The following is a 9621-nucleotide window of genomic DNA, read 5'->3' as shown; positions in this document are numbered from 1 at the left end:
AATCCCATTTGTGATATATATATATATATATATATATATATATATAACATATATATAGTATATAGTATATATATAGTAGTTGGTTCTATTTGCTAACATTGTGTTTAGAATTGCAGTGTTCACTCTCATGAGAAATTTTCATCTATTAATTTCTTTTTGTCTTTTTTTAAAATTGACCTTGAGACCAGTTTAGCTGGCCTCATAAAATGATTTGTGAGTCAGTCGGTTAAGCATCCGCCTTCAGCTCAGGTCATGGTCCTGAGGTCTTGGGATGAGCCCTGGGTGGGTCTCCCTGCTGCTTCCTCTCCCTCTGGCCTCCACTCATGCATATACTCTCTCAAATAAATAAAATCTTAAAAAAAATGATTTGTCATGTACTCATTTTTTACCTTCTCAGGAAAGTTTATGTAAGATTGGTATTCTTTCTTCTTTCAAAGTTTTGTAGATTTCAACAGTGAACTTATCTTGTCTGTGTTTTTCAACATTGGTAGTTTTTTTTAATTGCAGATTTAATTTTTTAAACAGTTACACTGACATCCAAATTTAGATTTATTCTTGGGTGACTTTATTCAGTTGTTTTTTCAAAGAATTTATCCATTTCATGCCAAGATTTTAAATTTATTAACATAATGTTGTTTATAATATTTTATCTTTTCAAATGCCAGTAGAATCTCTAGTGATGCCCTCTTTCTTGTTTCTGTTAATTTTTTTTTGATGATCTATTCAAGGATTTACCACTTTATTAGCATTTCCAAAAGGTGTTAGGACTTTTTGTTGATCCTCTTTATTTTATATTTATTTTCATTCATTAATTAATATTCTTTATTAATGATTTTCTCTGCATACTTAAGGTTTTATTTGCTGATTGTAATTTCTTGAAATGGGTGATTGGATCACTGATTTTCATTTTGAGTGATACTATGGAATGAACACTTTAAACATATGTCATACATACAGGTATGCAGAATCAGCTGAACAACTTTTCAACTTTTTTAAAGTTTGACGGCAATGTGGATTAATGAGGAATTCTTTCATGATAAATAGATTTTGTTTCTTTTTCAAGTGATTTCTAAATATCATGATGAATATAGAAGTGATTTAATAATTGGGGCACCTGGGTGGCTTAGTCGTTAAGCATCTGCCTTCGGCTCAGGTCATGATCCCAGGGTCCAGGGATGGAGCCCTACAGTGGGCTCCATGCTCAGCAGGATACCTGCTTCTCTCTCTCCCACCAGCCCCCCCCACCCGGCTTGGCTTGTGTTTCCTCTCTTGTTGTCTCTCTCTGTCAAATAAATAAAATCTAAAAAAAGTGATTTAATAATTATAAGAATATAATCTCAACATCTTTCAGTTTAATGTACAAAAAATAATTGTTGCATAGTGTAAGGTTATAGTGAAACAAAGCACTGGAAAGTATTTATTAAATGGAAATTTTTTTCTATGACTTTCATTTTATGATTGAATTATTAATGGAAGGGTCATAAGAACCTTTGACTGTACATATCAATACAGCCATATACTGTGATTAGACAGCATCCTCAAATTTACAACAAAAATTTATTATTCAAAATTAATCGGTCTCTTCTTTGGGGTTATATTTAGATATTATAGGTAGAACTATAGTATCTTTATTTTAAAGAGAAATATGGTACATACACATATATATAGCATTATAATGATGAAGATTGTTACATCTCAGCTAATTGGAACAAAGGAAGACCCAAGTCCAAATTTAAATATAAACGGGAATTCCATTTCACCAAATTCCATGCACCGAGGGTTGCCTTGTATCAAAACCTCACAAATTATTAATGAGAATTGTTTCAAACTAACTTTCTCTTCCTGTATGTTGTAACTGGAAAAAATCTTGTTTATTTGCACCTACTAGTCATTAAAGGTCACCTACTTTGGGAGAACAGTGCTATATACCTGAATGGTCCCTACTTTCCACAGCAGCGGAGAATATATTTATATATATTATAAAGAATATATTATGAGGCATGTACTTCCCAGCTCAGCCTCCATTATGGAGACTGAGACCAAGAATGAGTGGGGCCACATCATAATTGTAGGAATGGAGAGGGACTGTCCAGCACCGCTGGACCTCCTGGTTTTATATTTAATCAGTATCATGGGGTATAATTCACCCACTGAAAATATACATACCACAAACCTATTTCAAAAAGTAATTATTTCTATCAAAGTATCCTCATAATTACAAATAATGAAGTGTGGGATTTTTTTTTCCTTTCCATCCCCCTTTCTCCCTCAGTCGAAGGGAGATACATACATTGATAAATACATTGATTTCATATGTATATTCTCAATGTTAATTTTGGTTGAGCTGCTTCTTTTTCTGGCCCATGGATGTTTTGTTTCCCTGTTTCTGTGACTTACAGATTAGTCCTGCTCTCTATTGCTTCAAGGTGAAATTCTGTGAAGCCTCCTCATCTTTCTGCCTCCTGTCCCTAGCTTGTCAATTGGATTTTCTTCTTGGGCATCTCCCCTCTCCCCACCTAGAAAGGAACCCTCAGGTTTCAGATAATCACCCTAATCCTCCAGGTAGGGATTATTCTTGCTATCTGCACATACACCTGTCAGTTCTGGGATACTTAGACTGGCATAGAGCACCACCACCACCACGTGGCTAGAAATTAGAACAGCAGAAATTACTTGAACATTGTTTTTTGTTTGTTTGTTTGTTTTTACTTTTTTTTTTTTTAAGATTTTATTTGACAGAGATCACAAGTAGACAGAGAGGCAGGCAGAGAGAGGAGGAAGCAGGCTCCCCGCTGAGCAGAGAACCGGATGTGGGGCTAAATCCCAGGACCCTGGGATCATGACCTGAGCTGAAGGCAGAGGCTTTAACCCACTGAGCCACCCAGGTGCCCCTACTTGAACATTGTTAAACACAAAATCCCTAACCACAAAGACTGGGCTCAAAAACTTGTTATAAGTAAATATTTGGGAACTTTCCAGATGGGCTGCATCCATGCTGAATAAGCCATAGGCAATACCCCTTATACTAATAAGGACAATAGTTCCCCAACATAGTAGTTATTCAGGTAGTCTTTTCTTCAAGTCCCAAAGCATGCATTAGCTGTATTACTTCCTTCCCAAGGCAGAATGAACACATGTTGAAACAGGGTTTCTTTCTCTCTCTCTATCTTGGGACCTTTTCACTCAGGGCTTCTCACTAGGAAGAGCTGTGCTGGGGCTACTATTTAGCCAAATGCCATTTGAGTGGTAAAAGGAGCATGGAAATGTTAGAAATTTATGTTCTTCTGACATGTTAATTCCTGACTTTCAGCAAGACAATGGGACCCAGTTGAAAATAGTGGATTCAGTTCTTAGTTTCCTTTCCCTTACATAATTTAAAAAACAAAAACAAAAATCCTTTTACAATCATGCATTTAACCCACTAATCTAGATTCCATCTTTTGCTGAAATTCTTCTCCAGCCAATGCTGGATTTCTTGAAGGTTGTAGTAGAAAGGGCCATTTCCTCCCAGATAAGCAATTCAAAGGCTACGTCATAAACTGCATTGGGATTACTGTCCATGTGTTCAGCCACAACTTGGCACTGGGGTGGCAAGAAGAAATGCTCCAGAAGCTGGTGGTCTGCTGCACATCGGTCTTCTGGTGTTTCTTCACTTCAAAAGACAAAGAGGAATCACCAGACACTGACCAATCTTCTGAAAGATGAGTCTCATCCATGTACACCAACAGAAAGTCAGCCACTGAGAACTCTTCCACTCGTTTGCTGAAGGCTGGCAGCTAGCTAGTAAAAGGAGGTCAAGTGGCTGAGTCAAAGTTAACCACCAGTAGGTGCTCAGGGCTGCCAGTCAATAAGGTGGCATTCAGCTATATCAACCATCTTTACATGGGCACCATTTTTAATGTTGTCACCTCCTTCAGAATTGGAAACATACACCACACTGGAACTGGGGATTCTTCACCCAATTTTACCTGCCTATAGGCATTGATTGGGGAAGAAGCTTTACCAGATGCAGCACATTCCCTGGCCCAGGTCAGCATGGGCCTCCACTCTGCGTCAGCATGGGCCTCCACTCCGCATCAGCAGACTTGGAGTGGCTCAGCAACAGGACTACATACCCCAAGTCACATGGAACAGTGGTTCAAAACCAGTTTATTGTAACACCAAAATGTATATTCTTTCTAGATCCCAAGGCAGGGAAAAGAATGAATGAAGGAAGGAACAGGGGCTCTTGGGATTCCTAATTCAGTTCTTCCCACCTCGCTTTACTCTGGCCACAAACTTTTCATTTTCAGGAGGTCCCTACAGTGTCTGTTGCAAGATGATCACCTGGGGTTACCACTTGCCTGGAATGGCCAGCAATCCCTATACTGATGGATGAAAGATTACTCCAAACTCTGCTGTGAAAGAGAGGAGAAGGCAAGGGGGTCAATGCTCAGAAACAAGACCTTAAATGGAAATTTGACAAAAGAAATTCTTGGTACTATATTTTGCAGATAGGAATATTATATTGTGTTCATACTAGCAAACAATTGTTATTTAAAGTAAAAATAACTTCTTTGCTAGAACTTGCTGAAGAAATAAACATTCTCCTACGTCTTTATTGCTCAAATATTTTTACATGGAATTTTTTGTAAAAACTGCTTTCATTCTACTCTGAGGAAGATGTCAAATTGATGATAAAAACTTTTTTTTTTCATTTGTTTATAATTTATCTAAAAAAGCCTGCTAGATATAGGCAACACTTGGAAAAATCTCAAAGGGGTTATGCTGAGTATAAGAAGACAATCTAATTTAATTCTATGCCAAAAATCCCAACACTATTAAATAGCACAAACTATGTATTTTACAGCTAACAATATCCAATTTACAATGTCTGTCATTTATTAAAAAAAATGAAGAGGCATCTAAAGAAGCAGAAAAATAAGACTCAAATCAGAAAAAGAAATTAGATCTTTGACCTACTGGCTATCATGATAGATGATATAGTTAGCAGACAAACACTTTAAAACAGCTATTATAAATATGCCTCATATGTTCAAGAAGTTAGAGAAAAATATGAGCACAATGAAAAAAAGATGTGGAAAAAGCATAAAAAAGCATTTATTTAAAAACCAAATGGAAGGTCTCAAATTGAAAATATATAGTATCTGTAATTAAAAATAAATGGGTAGGTTTAGTAGCAGATTAACAGAAGATCCACAACCTTGAAAATATGGAAGTGATAAATATCCAAAATCAATAAGAGAGACAAAAATAATAGGAAAAATGAGGAAAGTGTTAGTGACTTCAGGAGTAATATCAACTGTTTACATAAGTGTAACTAAATTCCCAAAAGTAGAAGTGGAAAGATGGGTAAGAAGAAAAAAATTTTCAAAGTCGTCTCAAATGTGAAAACGAAACCCCCACAGATCCAAAAAAGCTCACAGAACCCAAATTTGGATATAAAGAACATCACACAAACCTACATCAAATTCAATTCCAGAAAATTGGTGATAAAAAGTAAAGCTTAAAAACACACAGAGAAAAAGGCTTATGATGGAGGTACAAAGGTAAGAGTGACTACAGACTAATCTATCTGAAAATATGAAAGGAAAAGATGATGTAGTGATGTTACTAAAGGACTGAATGGAAACAAACCAAAATCTGTCAGTGTAGACTTCTTCACAGACGAAAACAATTATTTTTAAAATAAAGGCAAAATAGCAAAATAAAGATATTTTCCAAATAAAAGGAGAGAGAATTTATATCCAACAAATCTGCACTATACAAATTGTTAAAGTGAGTCCTTCAGATGAAAGAAATATAACAGATGGAAATTTGGGTGTACATGAAGCACTGAAGACTCCTAGAAATAGGAAATATGTGGATAAATTTTAAAAAAATTATTTCTTCCTATTTATAATCTAATCAAAATATAATTGTATGAAACGAAGTGGAATTTATAGTGTATGCAGAAGTAAGACATATGGCAGGTTTAGCACAGTGTATGATGGTGGATAAAAGAAGCAGGTTATTATGTTGTTCTTACACAGTATGGGGAGTGGTGTAATATTATTTGAAAGTGAGTGGTAAAATATGTATTGCAGAGCCTACAGTATACAGTAAATTATAAAACAAAGATATATAGCTATTAAGCTAAAAATGGAGATAAAATGGGATCATTGAGAAAAGCTCAGGTAATCTGAAATGACAAATAGAAATATTTAACAAGATGATGGATTTGAACTCAGTCACATCAGTAATTAGTGGGGACACTAGTAAGGAACTAATTTAAAAACTATATTGGTTTTATTAGTATCAGACTATGTAGATTTTTAAAATAAGAAATTACCAGAAATGCAGAAAGGCGTAATGCTAAAAGGATTAATTCTTTAAAAGGGCATGACAATCATAAATATTTTTTCACTTGAGAGATTCTAAGTGGAGGAAAGGAAAAATAATACAACTAAACACTGAAACAGACAAATCCAAAATTATAGTTGAATTATAGTTAACAATACTGTATCATGTGTTTGAAAGTTGATAAGAGAATGAAAGTTCTTATCACAAGACAAAAAAATTTGTGGGGTGCCTCAGTGACTCAGTTGGTTAAGCATCTGACTTTTTATCTCAGCTCAGGACTTAATCTCAGGGTTATAGGTTTGAACCCCACCCTGGGCTCCACGCTGGTCATAGAGCTTACTTTAAAAAGTATGTGGTTATATATGATGATGATGTAAGAAGACTTATTGTGGTGATTATCTCATAGTATATATAAAAATGGAGTCATTATTTTGTATACCTGAAGCTAAAATGCTGTTTGTCAGTTATATCTCAATAAAATAATTATAGTTGGAAATTTCAACACTTTTTCAAAGCAAATAACTGAAAAATTAAGCAGAAAATAAGTAATAATATAGGAGACTTGAACATTTTCAAACATTTTGACTGAACTTTCATACAGGAAAGACTCCACTTGGTAAGATGAGAGTACACATTCCTTTCAATTATATGTATATATATATATATATACACCTATCTATCTATCTATCTATCTTTCTATCTATCTATCCACCATCTATCTATATACTATATGCCATATCCTAGGTTATTGAGATGGCAGGAACAGAGACTGGATTTACACCAGTGCCTGAAATAACGACAAGTTGACCCAATATATGAAACAACAGTTTTCAGGAAACTAAAGGTCAGGAAATGAAGGACAGTGATCTCTGAATAGGTGTATACAGAAGAGGTGAGCCCTATATGTGCTTCATCTTATTCCCTTGTGAGAGATATATGGCTTTGGTATAAGGAAGGAAAACCCAGGTGGATGCTAGTGATCTCCCTGATATGAGAAACTATGAGGAGAACAAAGCATCTAGAGGTTTCAGGACAAAATGTTAGTTTTACCAGATTAATAGAACTAAAAAGAGAATCCAGAAATCGGTGCCAAACTTATAAGATCAACTGATTTTTTTTTTTAACTAGACTGCCAAGATAATTCAGTGAGGAAATGTATTGCCTTTTTATAAATGATGCTAGAGCTATTGGATAACTATATGCTTAAATTTCTTTTTCTAAACTACCCTCACAGCATATATAAAAATGAAGTTGAAATGAGTCATTGACTTAAATTTAAGAACTAAAACTTCCAAAAGAAAACAAGAGAAAATCTTCATGGTCATGGAACAGGAACAATTTCTTTCTTTCTTTTTCTTTAAAATTTTTTTTTCTTTCTCTTTTTATTTTTAAAAATTTTTTTTTCAGTGTTCCAAAATTCATTGTTTATGCACCACACCCATGCTCCATGCAATACATGCCCTCCTTAATACCCACCACCAGGCTCACCCAACCCCCCACCCGCCTCCCCTCCAAAACCCTCAGTTTGTTTCTCAGAGTCCACAGTCTCTCAGGGTTTGTCTCCCCCTCTGATTTCCCCCAACTCACCTCTCCTCCCCACCTCCCACAGGAACAATTTCTTAAATAGGACACAAAAGTATGAACTGAATGAAAAAAAAATTGATTTCATTAAGATTTTTATCTTTAAGAGCCAGTGTTAAAAAAAAAAAGGTAAACTACAGAGAAAAAATACTTGATAAACCCATTACTAAGAAAGAACTGTATTCAGACTATGTAAAAAACTCTTCGACTCAATAAAAAGATAACAAGGTAATGAGCACAATATTTGAAGGGACTTTTTATTAAATGGATATGTGAATGACAAAAAAGTACTGAAAAATGTCATTTGTCATTAAGGAAATGTACATTAAAAACATAATGAGATATTCTGCATACCCACTAGATTGGCTAAAATTAAAAATACTGACAATACCAAGTGTCAGCAAGGATATGGAACAAGTAACTCAAACTCTTCATATGTTATTACTGGGAATGCAAATTGTACAGTAACACTGGGAAACAGTTTAGAGATTTCTTATAAAGTTTAACATATGACCCAGGAATATCATCCTAGAAATTACTCAAGAGAGATAAAAAAAAAAAAAAAAAAAAAAAGTATGTCCTCAAAAATACTTTGTAGGCCAGGACACTTGGGTGGCTCAATCAGTTAAATATCTGCTGACTCTTGATTTTGGCTCAGGTCATGACCTCAGAGTTGTGAGATTGAGCCCTCCTTTGGGCTCATACTGGGTGTGGAGCCTGCTGAAGATTCTCTCTCTCTCTCTTTCTCCCTCTGCACCACCCCCAACTCCATTCTCATTCTCTCTCTCTCAAAACAAAACAAAACAAAACAAAACTTTGTATGTAAGCAGATGCTCACAGAAGTTTTATTCATAAGAGTTACAAATTCATAAGAGTTACAAAAAGACCCAAATTCCCATCATCTGACAGATGGAGAAGCAAATTGTGTAGGTTTAACAAAAGAACAATATTCAGCAATAAAAAAAAAACATGCTGATGCATGGATGATCATGGATGAACCTCAAGAGCATTTTACTAAATGAAGGAAGTCAGACACAAAAGAACACATACCAGTTGTAGGTTGTAACTTATGTAAAATTCTTGGAAAGGTAACACTGTAGTGACAAAGAGGGGTTCAGTGCTTACCAACACCTACAGCAAAGAGGGGGATGAGAGCAACTATGGTGTTGGTCATAGGACTGTTTGGTTTAGCCAAACACATCATACTATACCCTTAAAATATGTGAATTTTATTTGATGAGAAATATACCTCAGTTAAACTGATTTACAAGAGAGAGAATTGGGAAGGACAAAAGAGTGAAGATCCACCACCTCGGAGGATGTTAGAAAGAAGGGAAGCCGAGTATTAGACTGGTGCAAAAATCCCAAGTGCCATGCTCATGTAATGCTTTAGGTTCACAGGTCCCAAATGATCAAAAGAAGAGACTATTTTAACCATTGAATCAGACTTTATCTAACTGAAGACCCAAATGATCAAAAGAAGAGACTATTTTAACCATTGAATCAGACTTTATCTAACTGAAGAGCCAAAGCATTTATTCTTAACTGGAATAATCTCCTTTATGATAATAACTAAATCATATGGAAATAATGTCATTAGACCACTTAATTTCCAGATTTTGTGATTAATATCTTTCAGGCCCTGTTTGGCAAAATACTTGCATTCACTTAGTGTTTTTAAAAATAGCATTTTATCAA

At 35.1% G+C, this 9621-nt stretch overlaps 1 pseudogene; it reads right to left on the bottom strand.

The window, feature by feature from the left end:
* Positions 1-3421: 3421 nt before the first annotated feature.
* Positions 3422-9124, bottom strand: LOC132010542 (type II iodothyronine deiodinase-like; annotated as a pseudogene).
* Between the last annotated feature and the right edge of the window lie 497 nt (positions 9125-9621).

The sequence above is a fragment of the Mustela nigripes genome, chromosome 2 (assembly GCF_022355385.1).
Source record: "Mustela nigripes isolate SB6536 chromosome 2, MUSNIG.SB6536, whole genome shotgun sequence".
Taxonomy (NCBI): domain Eukaryota; kingdom Metazoa; phylum Chordata; class Mammalia; order Carnivora; family Mustelidae; genus Mustela; species Mustela nigripes.
This window is presented reverse-complemented; position numbering and strand designations above follow the sequence as displayed.